General features: G+C 42.4%; 1 protein-coding gene across 1 annotated transcript in view; it reads right to left on the bottom strand.

The window, feature by feature from the left end:
* CLUL1 (clusterin like 1) overlaps positions 1-18,433 on the bottom strand; it is an 88,560-nt gene that overhangs the window by 63,247 nt on the left and 6,880 nt on the right. The window contains exon 2 of the mRNA XM_031439103.2: positions 10,892-10,993. The gene's annotated coding sequence lies outside the window, so the exon portion shown is untranslated. The remainder of the gene's footprint in view (positions 1-10,891; positions 10,994-18,433) is intronic.

Genomic DNA, 18,433 nt, shown 5'->3' with positions numbered 1-18,433 from the left:
AATTCTCTTTCCAAGTCTTGAAAAAGTGCAGACATCAGAGTTTTATAGATGACATATACTATTTTTGGCAACAGAAGTCTATAATCATGGAAATATTTCCAGACACCCAGTTTCACAATGCTTTTCGCACAGCACAAATTGCATTTAGATGATATTTACTTTCTCATTCATTGTGAATATATCACCCTTATCATGAAGTGACAGACTAAGAGTGTTTATTTTAAATTATTTATCTATTTATATTTTTAATTGTGGTAAAACATACATAGCCTAAAAATTACCATTGTGATCATTTTAAAGTATACAGCTCAGGGATGATAGTCACATTGTTGCGCAACCATCACCACCTTCCATCTCTGGAACATTTCATCTTGTAAACCTGAAAAATCTATACTCATTAAACAACAGCTCCCCATTTCCCCCTCCCTCCAGCCCCTAGCAACTATTCCACTTGCTGTCGGTATGAATTTGATTATTCTTAGTACCTTGTATAAATGGAATCATACGGTATTTGTCCTCTTGTAACTGGCTTATTTCACTTAGCATAATACCTTCAAGGTTCATCTGTGTTGTAGCAGGTGTCAGAATTTCCTTCCTTTTAAGGCTGAGTAATATTCCACTGTGTGTATATATATCGCATTTTGTTTATCCATCCACCTGCCTATGGGTATTTGGGTTGTTTCCACTGTTTGGCTATTGTGAATAACACTGCTATGAACAAGGGTTTGAGTCCTTGCTTTCACACCTTTTGGTTACATATGCAGAGGTGAAAATACTGCATTACATGGTAACTCTAACATTTAAATTTTTGAGATTTTCTTGGTCATTTTCCAACTCATGAAGATCTCATGTTTACAAAATCACTCTCAACAAAGACATCTTTAAAACCCTGGCATATACTGAGAACGAACACAAAAATTCTCAGTACACAGAGCATGTGCAAACCTCACAAACGGTTGGAACAGGGATTCCTGTGGCAGTTTGTGTTGAATATTAGAAAATCATCATTTTTTTTGTTGTTTTTAAAACAGAATTTTAATACAGGCAGAAATCTTCATTTTTTTCTTCTCCTGCACCACAGGACTGCTTCTCAAGATGGCAGAGGAGGGAGCAGGGGCTGGGTGATGCCCGAGTCTGATTTTTCGGTTGGCCTGTCCTTCCCTCTACACCCTGAAAGTTGTCACTACCTGCCATGGGAGGGTGGGGACGAGTCCCAGGCCTCCCTCCCCTGCACGCTCCCCTCCCCTCCCAGGCATCACTACCACCAGTCCCATTAGTCACGCAGGTCCCATGGACCCCTTGATGTCTCAGGCCCTCAGCCTAAAACAGCTTGCTTAGAGTTCACCCATTTCCTTAATATTCTCATAAGCACATAGAGCAGAAGGCTGAGTTCCTGGGGCACCTGCGTCTGGACGAACAGGAGGAATTTGCTCAGTGAATTTGCCTCTTGTTGGTGCTGATATACATTCAAAATTTGCTAGAAGCTCTTGATGAATTGCCATAAGCAGAAAAGCTCCTGCTGAGACCTACACATAGGATGTTGGCTGTCTATGTACACAACAAAACAGTGACAGGCCGTTCACACCACCTTCTTACGGAACTCATTAGCTGTGGCCCGTGCAGAAAAGGGCACAGAATGAGACTCCTCCTGTGTGTGCCACTACGTACATGTGTTCAACCAACATTTAGAAACAGAACAGGCTTGGAATTAGTCTACAGTCACGCATCTAGGCCGGCTCATGGTTCATTTGAAAAGACAGACACTTTTCGATAGTCTAGTGCAAGCACACTTATTTAAGCTGCCAGACAATCCTGGACTTGCGCTGGATTTCCCTCAAACCCCCTTGGTGCTTTTCTTGTGATAGTATCTGCCAGGATACAAGTCAGCACCTTTTCCCCCAGATCAATGCTGACACGCTTCTGGCTAAAAAAAAAAAAAAAAGAATTTTCTCATTTCCACTTACTCATTTGGCAGGACCACCACGCCTATACACCAGTTCAAATAGAAAAGAAAGAAGGGGGCATATACAAAGGGAAGGCAAGGAGAATTGTTTTCTAATTAATCAAGATTGATTAATATTTAATGAATACCAGCGCTTCAGTTTTTACCCATAAAATAACACCATGCCCCAAAAACTGACATTTGGGGCTTCAAATGAGAATGTAAGTCTTTTGAAAGTAAAAAAGAAAACGATGTTGATGTAAAATAAAATAAGTTGAGATCTTAATTGCTTTCTGCGATGGACACACGTCTATGGATTAAATACTACACCGATTCACCAAAACAGTACATTTCAGAACTGTTATTACCCATGTGGAGATAATTTCTCCAGGGTTTTTTTTTGTTTTTTCCCTGATAAAAGATATTATAGGCACAGACCAGCCTTCGGTTCGTGCATTCAGCGCTGGCCACGAGACAGACAAGCAAAGAGCGGAGGACAGAACATTTCAGGCTGGGGCATAAGGGACAGTCCTGGGGACCAGGGAACGTGTGAGGTGGGACTGGAAGGCATCCTGAAGGAGGGCATTCCAGGCTGAAGAAGTGCTTTGGGCAGTCAGGGTAGACAGGCCGAGAGTGTCACTCAGGCACATCCAGGCCACCCCGAGTGGCGGGTGTGTCTGATAAGGACTGCAGGAGCCAGAATGCAGCTGCCCTGGGGTGTGGGGTCCACAGCAGATTTTGAGTGGGGGAGTGAAAGCATATTTCTACTCCTAGGACAAAAGGTTCTAGTTTTATGGCTCCTCTGAGGTTGAGGAGAGAAGGCTGTCTGATGTAAAGAACCCCAGGACACTTTATATTGGTTTCGTGGAGTCATGCATGGCGAGGGCCACGTTCCAAGTTTGACTCTAAGAAGTGCATTTTGACGGTGCAATGGCTATGAAGCAATCCTGTTTTCTAAATCTACATTTGAAAATCTGCACTCAGCTCCCCCTCCCATCATGGTGAAAAGTCACAGGAACATCGTCCAGAGGGACAGGAGGAGCGAGCCCATCACCATGACCTCTCCTCTCCAGTTAGGAGATGCCTGTCTTTGTGGGTATCATCCAGGAATGTAGATTCCTGGGGACACGTGGCTTCACACTTTCACTACATAAACACAGCCAAATCCAGTTTGGAGTCAAGGACCCCTAACATCTTGGCACCAAGGCTATTGCTAGGGTCCATAGATGTTTCTCCCTGTTTCAGCTTCAGTAGATCAGAACCCAAACAAAATTACATCAGTGGGCAAACCACACAGGGAAACGTGAAAGCAACACCATCCTCAGACAAAATGGAATATACATCCTCACGAGCCAGCTCCTCGCCTTTGATAGTCTGGACATTGCCGCTGTCTTCCCAGCATCCATTCCCCTTTGTCCTGGTAAGGTTAAGTCATTTTCCAAAGGTCACACAGCTCGTAAGTGGTGGGGCAGGGATCTGAACCTAGATCATTCTGGCCCTGAAGCATGATTCTACATGGAGTTTTGCAGTTTATGTAGCATCATAAGCTACAAATGTTTCATTTGAAACTTCAGTCTGAATGAAACCACTTGGTATTAATTAGAAGGAGAAATTGCCAAACACTGTTTTAAATGCTTTGAACAATTCTCTAGAGAGCACATTAAATACCCAAAGGCAAAGCAAAAATGTATATGAATAAGAGCACAGCCACTCACAAGGCAATTGCTCACCATTGGTTCCAAAAAGAAGACAAGGAGGGGAACTCAATTTCCCCCATTTTTCATGCCAAGGGCTCAGGCTCCAAGTCTCCCTCACTGTTGTTTCTCTACCTCTTCGCCTTTCACGTTACACGTTACAGCTTCATTCTGGACGGTGTAAGTGGTATTTATAGGAAATGCTGATCACTGCCAGCGAGTGAATACTCACATTAAACACGATTTAAAACAACCTTCTCTCCAGTTGTTTATAATGACCTCTTGGAAGTCTGAAATTAAAGTCTGTATCCCATCCAGCCCTTTTCCCGCCTCTTACATTGAACCAAGCCAAGAACTTGCCCTTGAACATACTTCAGCTCCCTGGCCCACCACCCTGACATGCTCTGTAGCTAATTATCTCAATCCCTAAATATTAGTCTTTTCTCTTGTCTTCTCTGGTTTCCTGGACATGATTCACCCTCCCTGGGTATTTCATTGTTTATGTCAACGAACAAACTCTTTGTCCCTCAGACAGACTCTTTCCTCTTTCTTGGCCCCGTCTTCCCTCATCACCTTAGCAACAAAACGTGTGTAGAACTTCTTTTCTTTCACCAGAAGAGACTGGAGAGTTGAGATACTCCAACATCCTCATGAAAGAGGCAAGGTCATTGAGGCCCAGAGAGACTATGCAATTTACCCAAACTCACACAGCTGGAAAGAGGCTGAGTCAAATCGAGAAGGTGGGACCCCCGGGTTCCAATTCAGTGCCCTTTTGCCTCCCCCTCACACCCATCCCAACAGCTTGCCATTATGGTGTCAGGTTTTGTCTGCCCAAAGCAGAGGGTGTGTCCATTTTCACTGATCAAGTGACCAAAGCCCAGTGGAGGTCCAGGGTCAGTGCCTTCGGTGCTTAGTTTGTCTCATGGCCCGACTGCCACACATGTGCTCATTCTTCTGCAGCAAGTGCTCCTCAACCCAGGTATCTTCCTAAAGCCTTCCCTCCAAATCCATTCACAGGTATGCGCCAGCCCTCTGCTGAGGACATTTTAAGGGGACCAGGTTTTAGCCTAAACATTTCAGAGAGAGCACTGGAAAGGCAAGGTTTGTGAGGGTGGGTGGGCTGGGTGGGACTTCTAAGGCAGGGCATGGAATTGCTAAGCTATGCAGGATCTGGGAGGGATGTGACCAAAAAAGAGTTCTGCTTTGTTCCCATTGCCTTAGGATTCTTTGAGACTGTTGCTATGCAAATGAACACAGCAAACCACATGGGGAAAGGAACCGTAATAGGCGACTTCTCTTCAACGTGGAGTACAGCCCTGCACGAACCTACCTTCACACCACTTTGCACCGCTCGTATCCTGACATTTGCCAGGTGTGGATACGGTCCCTGATGGGCTCAAAGCCTGAAATACCTGTGAGTACTGGAAAACGTAGACGGTGCGCTTCTTGACATGCAGACAGGTGACATGCAGAAAGCTAAAGCCGCAACACCTGTATTTGGTGGGACAGGGCACTGGTGACCACTACCCCAGGCCGACTGGCTTCAGGGGCACGCAGGCTGCGCTTGACTTTATGCTCTGCTGTCACTGTTGTGAAATTCTTAGTCATTTTTGAAATGTCTCCCATTTTATCTTGCATCGGGCCCCCAAAACCCTGTAGCTAGCCCAGCCACTGCCCTTCCCTCACCCCATTAACTTTCACGTATCATTTCTTCTCTAAGCTAGACTGTAGGCACTCTGTTCTAGGCAATCTTGTTTCTCATCTGTGCTCAGAACATCACTACAGACAGAAACCTACAAGAGGGCCTTTAACCTTATTTCTAAACTTTTCCAAGCTCTCAGATTCTATGATTCTAGTTTTCTTCGTGCTTGGGTGCTAATTAATTTTGTAACCAGGTTATTTACAGCAACTTTTCAAAATTACTTTCAGAAAGCTTGAGAGACAGGTTGTTTTACTATAAATGAGAATAAAAATGTCTTATAAGATTGCTGCAGAACACAAGATTGTTCACAATACTCTTCTATAAGGTGAATTAAAAAACCAGAGAGTCATTTAAATTTCAGTTGGCCCATGATAAAATTTTCTCCTAAGAATTAACTTTTGGACAATCTTTATGGATAAAAGAAAGTCATTGGGAATACCCTAGCTGTTGGGAAAAAGAATAGATCATTCTATTATTAACCATATCTGGTTAATATCTAATAATTATTTAATATTTATTAAGGTTTTATTAATTAGGTTTAATTTTAAGTCTTAAAAGTAACAAGGAACTGGGTAACTAGTAACTAGCTCCCTGAGTGGAAGAGACCTAAAACATAATGTTAAACGTAAAAAACACACCAACATGAAAGATATGATGCTCTTATGCAATTCTCCATAAATCTCAAATTCAGGCACTTCTAGTGCAGGGAAGAGACTGAGTTCCCTGGCCTTCATGTAACCCTGGCTCTTTCTTCATTGTTGGAAAGCACGGTGCTTCCCATCGTTCACTGGAGGTCGAATGTGTCTCTTAGTAAATGTTTTCTGCGGACTCCCAGGCGCAAGTCACTGAGGGAGGCGCCCCATGGGCAGAGGAAGGATCAGCCTCATTTTTCCCTGTAAGGAACTCGTTCTCTGGGTGGGAGGCTGACATGTACACTAATGCCTCATGCTGCCAGACTGAGTTTTGACCCAGATGTGAGTCTGTCTTAAATCATTTTTGTCTAGTGCATGTCTAGCATAGTGCCTGGAATATCTAAGTGTGCAATAAATACTTCATAACTGACTGACTGGCTGAATGAATGAATGAGTGAACATGCTCATGAGTGAAGCACTAACCAGCTTCTCTTTTTCTCATAAATCCCAGCTCTCTTTAGACGGCACCAGCCAAACCACTGAACAAACACCTTTCCTAGGAGAACATACAGGTCAATACGTCAGGTTACATCAACCTGACCTTCTACACTCGAATTTTTTCATATTGCCTCCAAACAGGAAAGGAGTCATGACAAATGATTTCGATGTCACTGGTGTTTTCAGTTAACATGAAAAACTGAAGGCAGCCTTGATTCAACAGCCCAGGTGACCCCTGGGAGAATATTGGTCTTTGAGCCTCGTTGTTTGTGTAAGTTAATAATAGTCACCTGGTCTAATTCCTAAGCTGAGACCATAAGAGAAAGTGCTTTATAAAGTGCAGAACTTGATAAACATCTAAGGCGTGGCTGTAATCAGCCGATGCTGAGGAACGTTGGGAGGCTGGGAATTATGTTTAATAGTTTTCGTAAGAGTGCTGATTAAAGGCAGTTGTCAGGTTAAAATGTGTCCCATAACGGACGTGCTCCTATTTTGGATTGACAACGTGGTTCAAGAGGGAGCCACGGAGAACTGCAATTTGGTTCATTAAGTATCAAAGCTACACCAAGAAAAATAAGTGTTCACCAGACAGAGAGAGAGAAATGGGGGGGAGGGGAAGAATGAAAGAATGAATGAATGAAAGACAGACAGAAAGAGGGAAGGAAAGAAAGGCTGTTCTTTGAAAGTGAGAGTTTGTCAAGGAACCTTTTCTTTTTCTGCATTACTTGTTTTGAGCATTGTTCAGTGTTTGATACTGAGTTTGTTTTAGTTTTGTAATGAACTTTGCGTGGTTGGCACTCAGATTCCTTCTAATGCTGTCAGTAGGGGAAAGATGTTCTACTTTCTGATTCTCATGGGCTACCTTTCAAAGCCCTGAGGAGTCTGATGAAAAACGAACAGGATTAACAAAATCTTACTCCAGGGGGATTGACTTTCACATAACTGTTTCACTTTTCAGAGCCATGAAGGCAAAGTTCTGAAGCTTGACTATCCTTCAAGAATGTTCAAATGTTTTCAACCTGTACTCAGTAAGCATATCTCACCGGAGATAATTCGGCTTTTTTTTTTTTTAAATTACTAATGGCTTGCTTTCAGAGAATGTCAAGACAGCGTTGAATGTCCCTAAATTTAGAATTTAGAGATGTTATTATTTAGAGTCTAAATGATTCTCCAATCCTGGCAGATGGCAAAAAAGGAAGGATTCTTTTGTGCGGACAGAGCACAAAATGAACTTACTCCTCCTAGAATATAATCACCCTGAAGAGACTTCTGGACTCCCCAGGGAGACGGGCTGCCTCCCTCCTCCACAACTCGGTACAGCTTACACAGCTCCCTCCAGCGTGAACTACGCTGAGACAATGTGTTCCCTGACTCCATACAGGACGGCCGAGTCCCCAGGTGCTCTGTAGCTGCCCTCAGCATCTATACCACTGTCTGTCACAGCAGATGCTGTCAAAAAAACATGTTCGCGTGTTGAATAAAAGTGACCCTTGACAATGAGTGACTGTTATCTGAGGAACCTTACTCCTTTATGAGATCTGGCTAGCAGTCTTTGTCTTATCTTCAGCTTGATCTAAGACCAACGAATGAAATAATGACATCACTTGAAGTTATGCTCCAACACACCTTTGCTCTGGTAACCAAGATTTCGTCCTGTTGAACCATAGCCAAATATTTAATAAACACTATCGCTCCTCATCTCTTTCCTTTAACCAACTAAAGTGGAGGCACTGACTTTTTTTTTCACTTTTAAATTTTTTGGTATTAAAAAAATTTTAATTGTAGCAAAATACATATAACTTAACATTTTACCACCTCAACTATTTTGAAGTATACATTCGTAGTAGGGTCAAGTGTATTCATATTTTCATGCAACTCATCTCTAGAACTACTTCATCTTGCAAAACTCAAACGCAATATCCATTAACAACACTCCCCGTTGCCCCCTCCCCCAGCCCTTGGCAACCATCATGGCACTTTCTCTTGCTATGCATGTGACTGCTTTAGACACTTCATACAGAGGGAATCATACTGTGTTTGTTGACTTGTAAAATCACATCTTTAAAAACTGAAGTATAGTTGGTTTACAATGTTGTGTTAGTTTCTGGTGTTCAGCATAGTGATTCAGTCAAACATGCATATATACATATCCTTTTTCATTACAAGTTATTACAAGGTATTAAATGTAGTTCTTCATGCTATACCGTAGGACCTTGTTTATCTATTTTGTTTACCTAGTAGTTTGCGAGGTGTTAAAATTTTTTCAATACAAAAAGTCAGCATCAGTATTTCTAGTCTGGCATTCAGGTACTTTTCATGGTTTTTATTCTTTGGGAGATGGTGGCTCCGACTGTGGAGATTTATATTGCCAAGGCTGCTCTAACTTTGGCAACGAGGTAGGATGTATATCAGGACCAGGGTCACGAAGGTGGCAGAGGGGTCTGACATCAGGTCAAGGAACTCACCCAAGGGGGCCAGGGGGACGCAGGAAGTTGGGTGTGCATCTCTAAGCAGATTGGTGAGAAGCAATTGAGAGCTGACTGCGGGGGAAGCAGTGGGTCATAAACCAGGCAGGTCTGGGCTCCAGCGCAGAAAGGTGTCCGAGTCGGTCTGAGGACAACACCCTCTCCAGTGTCCCGGCTGGTACCTGTGATGAGTCAGCTGACTGTCAGCAAGAGAACCCCAGAGAATCAGGACTATGGCTCACCCTTTGAAGGGTCAACAGCTGATAAGAAATCAGAGCCTCCGGACAGAGACCTTGATTCTGAAGCAAACCCCTGTCCCACAGGGAAGCTTCTTAAAATTCTCACCTAGAGTAGAAACTAAGTTTAGGGCTTAGTTGGCCCTGGGCCTTCAGGAATCAGGGAAGTGGTAGTGAGACCGATGTCTGGGTGAAAAGAGACCTGGTCATTCTGGATAATCACGGGGCTCCACTCCCTGATCTGAGAGCTGAAGACCTTGTGGTGGAGAGCGATACCATCGATAACCGTGAACAATCAGGGACGACAAGTGATTAGGGAGTGCGCTCTGTTAGACAAGAATGGATGCGTTCAGTGCAGAGAAGGTAACTGAATTAGCCAACATTCTGGGCACAAGAGTTCAGCTGATCGCAAAGACGAGGGGCTTTCAGAAGCATCGGAAAGACGGCCATCAGCAATAGCTGGCATTCACTGAGAGCTCACTGTGTTTTACCCACGTTACGTATATCATCTCATTTAATCCTCATTACAGTCCTGTAAGGAACATATTATTGCCCAGATTTTACACTTGAGGAATGTGAGATTGAGAGACTGCAAGCAACTTGCCCAAAGCCCCTCAGCTGACCAGCAGCATAACCGGCACTCAAATCCAGGCTCACACGACTCCACACTCAGCCTCTCACCCTGCACAGCTGTGCCACGATCCCTTTTGATCTGCCCTTAATTTTCATTGCTCCCTACAGCTAGGGGTCCACAGTGTGCTGGGAATAGCATGTCTCATAGCTCAGCTTGCTGCACAGTGAAACTCATGTTCTCCTGCCAACTCCATGCCAAAGAAAGGTAGGTTTATAGATGAGGGATTTGCTTTCTGACCATATTGGAAGGCAAGCCCTGGTCAATAAATGGTTGTATTTAAAACTGCAACTATGTTGAAAGAATAGCAAAACAGTGGTTGCACAAATTCCTGTCCTTTAATCATTTTGAATGTACCACCTAAAAATCTATATTCGTAAGTGCTCAGCAAACACAAGATTGAGACCTGCCTCTGTGTGTTCATAGCAAAACACAACCCAAAAAAGATCAAGCCATTATATGCAAGGTCCAGAAACAATAAAAGGTTGCCAACTAAAGGAATCTCCATTCTTTAAAAGAAGTGAGGAAACAAGATTAAGAATATGTACACATTCTTGAGATAGTTCTTGCTTGGCATGTTTTCTTAAGATCCAGTGCAACTCCACTTTATCAGTAAGATTATAAAATACTGTTTATGTGGTTTAAAAATGTTTTGAGTGATTTCGAGAAACAATACATTTTTACTAGTTAATAAAAATATGAATAAGGAAACAATGGATCAGAAAGGACTGTTTTATGCTCAAAAATTCACACAAAAACATTTAAATGAAAAAGTTTCTCTCACACACATGGAAATAAACACACACACAGATTCTTTTAAATATTCTCATTATTTTTTAGGATATGAGTTCAATTGGAAATAATGCGCATTTAATTATATATAAAATTTATATAACTACCCTGTAGTAAGCTTGTAGTTTTATAGCTAACATAGAACTAAAATTACATTCAGGACTAAGGATAAAAGCAATAGAATTAAAACTGCACATTTAGAAAAAACTCAGTGCTTACATAAAGACCAATAAAGCGCTTTCAATGAACACCATGATTTTCTGTGTCATATTTTGGAAAGAGAAAATCTGAGTACTCACCATGAAGACTCAGACGAGGACCTCACCCACCTTCGAGAACAACGGAGAGAAAACAGTCTAATCCATCACCAGCCGCCCGATGTCCAGCGGTCATTCCCCGGCCTGGCAAAGAAACCGAGCACGGCTGTCCGCGGGCAATGCACCTGCCCTCCCAAGCCCCACAGCGAGTCCTGCTGCTCAGACAACTCAGACAGGGCTAAAAGTAAACCTTCCCTGGTCAGACAGCCCTGAGTCTGAGTCCTGGTTCTGACTCCCATCAGCTGTGGGCCCTCAAGCAAGTGACGTAACCACTCAGAGCCTCGGTCACCTTATCTGCAAAACGGGAGCACTAACAACGTGACCACCACGCTCTCAAAGCAGCCAGCAGTGTGTGCTCCGGTGTGGGATCAGGCCATGTGAGTAAACCGCATGTCCAGGGGGCAAGAGCCTAGGAGGGGGTGTGTATGTGATGTCTTTAAATTTTCCACACTTAGCAGAGCGTCTTGCCCAGGGAAGCGGCTGACTGAAGGTTTACTGAATGAATTCTGGCTGCCCTCTCCTGCTTGCTGGTGGTAACCGTGGACGTGGTTTGGGTTGGATCTGTGTTCGGCAAGGAATCGGGTTGGTAAAGGCCCATTTGTCCTCATTGGCATACATCACTGGTGGGTTTGGGGTTTGCTTTTTCCCTGGAAGACACCTTATTTTCCTTCCATGGATTCGCTTTGTGGCTGCTCAGCACTTCCCATGATTTTAGTAAATCATAGATTCCCCGAGCTGAGTCTCATGTGTCTTTGGCTCTAAACTCTCATGAGCTTGAACGGCTTGTAAAGAATTAACCATGAGCCACCCTCCGTCCCGAACCTTTCTTTTCTACCCTCTTCTTGCTATAAATCTGCCAAACATACCTTCATGGCTCCCTTCAAAATCTAAAAAGCATTTACACATACTTTTTTTAAAGCCAAATTCCAAAATAATTTGCACAAACTAATTTTTATTTCCAAATTTCCTTTCCTTGAGCTCCATTTTCACATTGCTCCCCTCATCAAAAGCTAATTCTCTCTGGTCATTTTAGGAATTATATTTCTGGTAAAATCATTATACATTTCACTTAGAAAATGAGACTCGAGAAACACTTCCTTCTGAAAGACTACAAGATACATTTAGGGCCAAAAATGAGGAGCTGGTCTATTTTCTCTTTAAAGCCAATTTTCCTTTTCCCTTAGATGATTCTACTTTGTCCTTTTAGGAGTTAGTGTCAATGCCGCTTCCTCCTGGAGGCCTTCCCGGACTCCTCTAGACTGGCTTAGGGTCTTTCATACAAAAATAGCAGCTGCTGAGAGTGCCATGCACTGCCTTAGCCGCTTTACCTGCAGTATTTCATTTAACCCTCAAACTAACCTGAGAGGGCAAATTACTATTATAATCTCTGCTTTGCACTCTACAAATCTGAGTACAGGGCGGGAAAGGAAGGTGGCACTGGAACCCAGGCAACGTGAGTTCAGGGCCCTTGCTCATAACTAGGAAACACGATCCGCTCACAGAACAGTCTATATAGATGTCCTCTCTCAGAGCCTGTAGTAAACAGCCGCAGATTGCCTGCCCGGCACCCGTCCTTTCTTCTCTTCACAGCAACTTTCTATTTCAATCTGGTTATGCAGTCTTCATCCCTGGTCCAGAGGGTGAAATATATCATATAGTCCTGACCAGTCAGCATATCGCCTCCCCATCGCTCACAGTGATTGGTTCAGGGTAGGCACACACCCTAGGTTGGTCCAATCAGAATAAATCTTGAGACTTTTGTGGGGATGCTGGGGATGCTGGGAATGCTGGGCCACAGATGTGTTCTTCCCCGCCACACGTGAATGGTGTCACCTGCACCTGCAGGAGCTGCTCAGTGTCATCTTGGGATCATAAGAGGGTTCTGATGACAGAGAGCGTATATCATGGAGGCAATGCTGAGAAACAAAGAGAAGGCAGTGCTGGGTCTGGTCATGTGTTTAATGCTGCCTCAGTCAAGTGCTGCCAAAGCCAGCCTACTTCTGAATGTCACAGCCATATGTAAATTTCCTTTCTTGCTAACCCAGTTAGAGCTGAGTGTTCTGTTACTTGCACTCAAAATCTTCCTAACTCATCAGCACTTACACAGTTATTTTTCTTACTTATTTAATTGCTTTTTTCCTCCAACCAACACCAAGACCCTTGAGGGCAGAAACCACTTTATCTTGTCACTATTGTGTTCCCAGTGCTTGATTCCTCAGAGGCACTGCATGAATGTTTGCTGAATGAATAAAATGAACGAACGGCAGGTCTTAGTGGGTCATGAGTGACCAGAACCACGCATTCAGTTTGTTTAGATTTCATGCCATTTTTAGGTGTCTGAAATCTCCAACATGAACCTGAAAAGTCTGGGGCAGCCAAGCCAGGCAGAAACTGAAATGAAAGCTCTGATTTCCAAAATGGTTCTCAGAGGAGATTGTCATAAAAGGGGGGGGGGCAGTCTATAAGGGGCCTTTGTTGTTTCAGTCTTCGCAGCTTTACTTTCTTAGACCTAATCTTTCAGACTGAGCCTTCTGCACGATGGGGCTGCATCCCTGCGCCCACTCAGGGGTGCCTCTTGTGTCCGTAGCAAAGACGTCTTCTAAGCCTGGAACGTTATCCCTGGAACTTCCCATGAAGTGGCATATTGGAATAAATGCACTAATGAAAATTCTACTTGTCCACGGCCAGATGACAGATGCTTTGAATTAGAAAAACTACATCTGAAAAAAAATTTAGGGAACTTTCACCCTTGACAGCTGTCTTATTGGGACCCATGGGAAGATCAAATTAGAAAGCAGTTACAAAGACGTCTAGCAGCTAGCCTTAGGGGCTCCCTTAACAAAATGAAAGAACAGAAATTTGACTAAGAACAAAAAAATTAAATTCCACATTTAGTGTAAATCCCCCCTTCTTAAAATCCAAAGAGTTAAGCCTGCCCTTTTCAGCACACCTTATTTTATGTCTAAGAACTGCGGGTTCCAGAGGCTGTAAATATCTACCAAAAATGGCAAAACGTTAGCTAAGGTTCTTTTGTGTCCTGAGAATTTGACTTGGTTACCTTAGACTGGGGGCTCCAAAACTTGGCTGCACAGAAATGAGCTGAACTCCATTTGCGACTAAGGTCCCACCACACTGCAGCCAGCTCAGGGGGGAATCACCGTGACGCTCAGACGGAACATTCTAGTCAGATAAGATCACTTAAAAAGTGCACTTAAAAGCAAAGGCTTCCAAAGCAAACACACAGAATGGGATATCTATTTCAACTGGCATGCAAGAGACTCCAAGACTCTTCAAAATCCCAAAATAGCTTCCTTGAAAGATCTGCTGTAAAAGGCTAATGAAAAGTTGAAGACGTGGGAGGAACCTAGGATGCTGAGACCGATGTAACTCTACCGTTTCCCTCTGTCCTCTTCCCGAGCACTCAGGTTTTACCAATTCTGTCTGAATTGCCTTTCCACTTGGAGGAGACGACTAGACAATTACGTTTTAAAGTAAGACAACCTGAGGCTACAGGCGATCACATCTTTCACTCATTTGTCAAAGGCTGAACTAAGGGTCATAGCTAAAGAATTTCTTAAAACTGGGAGGATTCTGAAAATTTTGTAAATGGATTACCTCCTGCAATTAGTGAATAAATAAATATAGCTGATGCTCAGAGCCTGATAGAAAAAATAATTTTAGGACTTCTCCCCTAAATTAAAATAAGTGTAGCGGGGAGGGTACAGCCGAGCTGTAGAGTGCACGCCTAGCATGCACGGGGTCCTGGGTTCAATCCCCAGTACCTCCATTAAAAAAAATACATACATAAATAAATTTACCTCCTAATTACCTGCCCCCGCCCAAAAAACCAACAACAAAAATAAAATTAAAGTATGTACCCAGAGGGAAAGAAGCAAATTGAGGAGGATGACGTTGGATGGGTGAGTTAACCTATGATGTCATTTAAATTACAACCCAATTTTTGAGGAATTGGGAAAAGCTGTCTTTATTTTACAAATCTTTGTAAAAGTGGAAAAATGCAGCTCTAGAGACACATCAGATTCCACCCATTCCCCAAACGTCCCCTATTTATCTCAAAAGGCTTGTAACCTCTCCAGAAACTCTTATCTTGACCATCCCCAATTCCTAAGATTGGGTCGGGGGGAAGGAAAAAGAGGTTTTTTCAAAAATTTAAACTGCTATAGAAACACCTTTCCCCCAAATCTATTCAAGGACAAATGTAAATCTTAAGTGCCTTCTCTACAAATACTAGTAGAAAAAGCTTTAGCCACCTGAACAGATAAACTTAACCTTTCCCAAAGAGTTATTTATAGCTAGTGAGTTTTATATTGTGATACTTGATTTATGGCCAAACATTTTGAAATGAAAGCCACATGATCTCTGTGTCTGAATACTTAATGTGTGTCGAGAGAAGTACATTATAGATATGATACTTTTCTGCCTCCGTAGAGTATTGCCAAAATAAATTTGTAAAGAGCTCTATTTAGTTGGCTTACATATAGATTAAATTCTTAGAAAATATAATAGGAACTAACTCAAATGTTTTTCGAGTTCACGTGACCTAGGATAATGTTTATAGCTAGTTTAAGGTTGTTGATTTAATTGACACATACATGTCTTTACAGTCACCAACAATTAGTGTACTTTCATTCTACCTGGGGCTACTAAAAGTCAAATACGCTCGTGTTCTCTCTGTTACAAAAATTTGTCAGCCAGAAAAATAACAGGATGATAACTAATGTTGTCTAATGTCAAATGAAGTTTTGTAGGTAATCTAAACATGATTGTTAAGAAGAAATAAATTAAATTAATCTAAATAAGATAAGAGCTTTCATGTGAACTTTATAGCAATGATTGTTTATGGGATGTCTATCTAAATTGTTTCCCAAGAGGAATCTACCAAAATCTGTAGGTTTTGCAGGCAATGTTTGATGGCAAAAGTCAGCTTGGCTACTTAGCCTTTAAAGCCATTTAAAAGTCCAATCTGAAATTTCTTATTAAAAGTTCCAGAAAAGCAGATTAAAAGATTTTACATGATCAATTGTTATTCTTTCTGCTCTTATGTAATAGCAAGGCCACGTTTATTAAACTAGATTTATTTTGCAAACAAATTAGTCTTAATCTAGGTATCTTTGGTTAAAATGGGGGTGATTTGAGGGAGAAAGTTTATGTTTCAGTAATATACCTTTATGGATACTACATTCTAGTGCTGTCCATTGTCTTTTAAGGTTTTGTTTTCTGCCTGTAAACTGGATTGGATTCTGAATTCTTCTAGTTTCCTCCCATATTTGGCTACAATGCTCCAAACTAATATTTCCAATTTTTCTCCCACTTTTTTGACTTGGAAGTCATTGAGAACTAAAACTGCCCTTTTCCCAAAGCCATGCAAGCTAAAAGTTGGACGCCGTGGTATGAACTTCAGAGAAGTCAACGTAACAGCCCATGTGTGGACAATCTTTGGGCTTGTTCCTGTGTGGCCACTCAGAAGGATCACCAGAGACATTCAACTGCAAACACGGAAAATCTATCAGATTGTCACTGCCTGCCCTCACTCCTTCCAAAGATGCTTTGAGCCAGACATCTAGAAATTTTCTCAACTGGCTGCCTTCAGAATTTAGAAACTGGGACGACAGTCTGCTCCAATCATTAATTCTTACTCCTGACTTTGGGAGCCTTGCAACTCTGCCCCCTGAAATGAGACACAGCTCTTTAACTGAACTGGCCCATTCTCAGGGCTGAGAGACTGACTCAGTAAGATGGAGCAACTCACCCACTCAACTTCTGGACTGTGAAACTTCTTAGGGAAGCTTCAAAGGCGAGATTGACAGGGTTCAGATCAAGCCTCCTCCAAATGTGCCACATTCGCATGCGGATTATTTTGAGCTAAAGGCAACTGAGACTCTGTGGGCTCAGAAGAAACATATGCCCCTCCCTTAACTACCTAGAAGGATTTAATTTGAGGGTCTTTCCCAGAATGAGAATTATTACCAGGGATAAGTTTTGTCTGAGTGACCCGTCTGTATGGCAGGGAAGGCGTCTGATTACCCAACACCTGCTCTTCTTCTTGTTTTATGAACAAGCTTCCTGTCCTTGGAAGTCCTAGTCCTTAGCTCAGGATGCCACATATACTTCATTTTACCTTGTCTCGGAACCTCTCATGTGTAGAGGATTCCTGGAAGCACAAAATTAAGTTTTTCTCCTGTCAATCTGTCTCATGTTGATTTGATTACTCAACCATCTGAAAGAGTCTTTGAAGGCTAGAGGAACCCCTACCAACAGGTGCGAGCTACAGGTTAGATGTGGTGTTAGACATTGAAAAATAAAATATCTGCTCTCAAGGAGATTATAGCCTAGTTGGGAAAATAAATGTATAGGTCAAAGGTAAAGAAATAGCAATGAGATGGACATCAAACTTCTCTCCAGCAGCAATTTATGTCAGAAGCTAAATTGTTGAGAATAATGACTGGTAATTTATAATTCTCTACCTTGACAAGTGCAGACAGCAAATATGTGGCTTTTTTGCTTCTGTCATGGGAAGAACCATTGTCTCCCTTCAATATCATGTGATGGGGAATTAACTGAACATAGTAGGGGGATTCGGGTGCTAAACACCCCAAAGGAGTAAGAAGTATCTGCCACAATCCTTAACTCCATCAGTAAAAAAGTAACAAAATTACAACTGAGTAAGCATTCAAGTAAAAAAACTAGAAAGACAAAAGAGTAAAACCAAAGGGAGGAAATAATTAAAAAAAAAAACAATGAAGGTAAGGGCAGAAATAAAATAGAGAAACAGAACAAAATAAAGATATATATTGATGAACAACATCAAAGCTCCTTCTTTGAAACAGACAAACCGCTAGCAGATAGAAGGTATACAAACGTCAGGAACAAGAAGAGATAGACAGAGATGACATTTTTTTCTAAAGTGAAAAGCAGCTACTATGAACTTCCTGCTAGTAAATTTGAAACTGTCCATGAAAGGGATAAAGTTTGAAATATCTAGTAAACACTTGGATATTTGTGTCTGGAGCTCAGAGAAGTCCACACAGAAAACAGAGGTCATCAGAAATGGAAAATTATTGACGTCCTTGGGGCAGAACCCAAGGCCGAATCCTTAAGTGCGTCATTACTTTGAAGCAAGGCAGACAGAGAGGAGCCGCAGTGAAGATCAAGAGTATAGAGTGATGGTGTCAGAGGGGGAATTAGAGACATGATGACACCTATCAGAGGGAGGAGGGCGGTTCAAGAATTTGAGCGTCAATAGAAGAGAAGTTAAAGAAACCAAGGATGGAGCTAAGTGCCCACTGGATTGGGTGGTTTGAATGGCTTGAATGACCTGGGTTATAGCAGGGCTGGCGCCACCTTGTGGCAGCAGAGGTGTGGCCATGTCTGTAGAGGGACCAGGTCCTGAAATTGGACACTCACTGCAAGGGTAGCCAACTTCAGGAACGTGGCTCGGATGGAAGGAGGAGTGTATGAAATAAAAGAAGGAACCACAAGAAGAGAGAGAGAGGCAATGATAAA

The sequence above is a fragment of the Camelus dromedarius genome, chromosome 32 (genome assembly GCF_036321535.1).
Source record: "Camelus dromedarius isolate mCamDro1 chromosome 32, mCamDro1.pat, whole genome shotgun sequence".
Lineage (NCBI taxonomy): Eukaryota > Metazoa > Chordata > Mammalia > Artiodactyla > Camelidae > Camelus > Camelus dromedarius.
The sequence above is the reverse complement of the archived record's forward strand: the minus strand, read 5'-3'. Positions and strand labels throughout refer to the sequence as shown.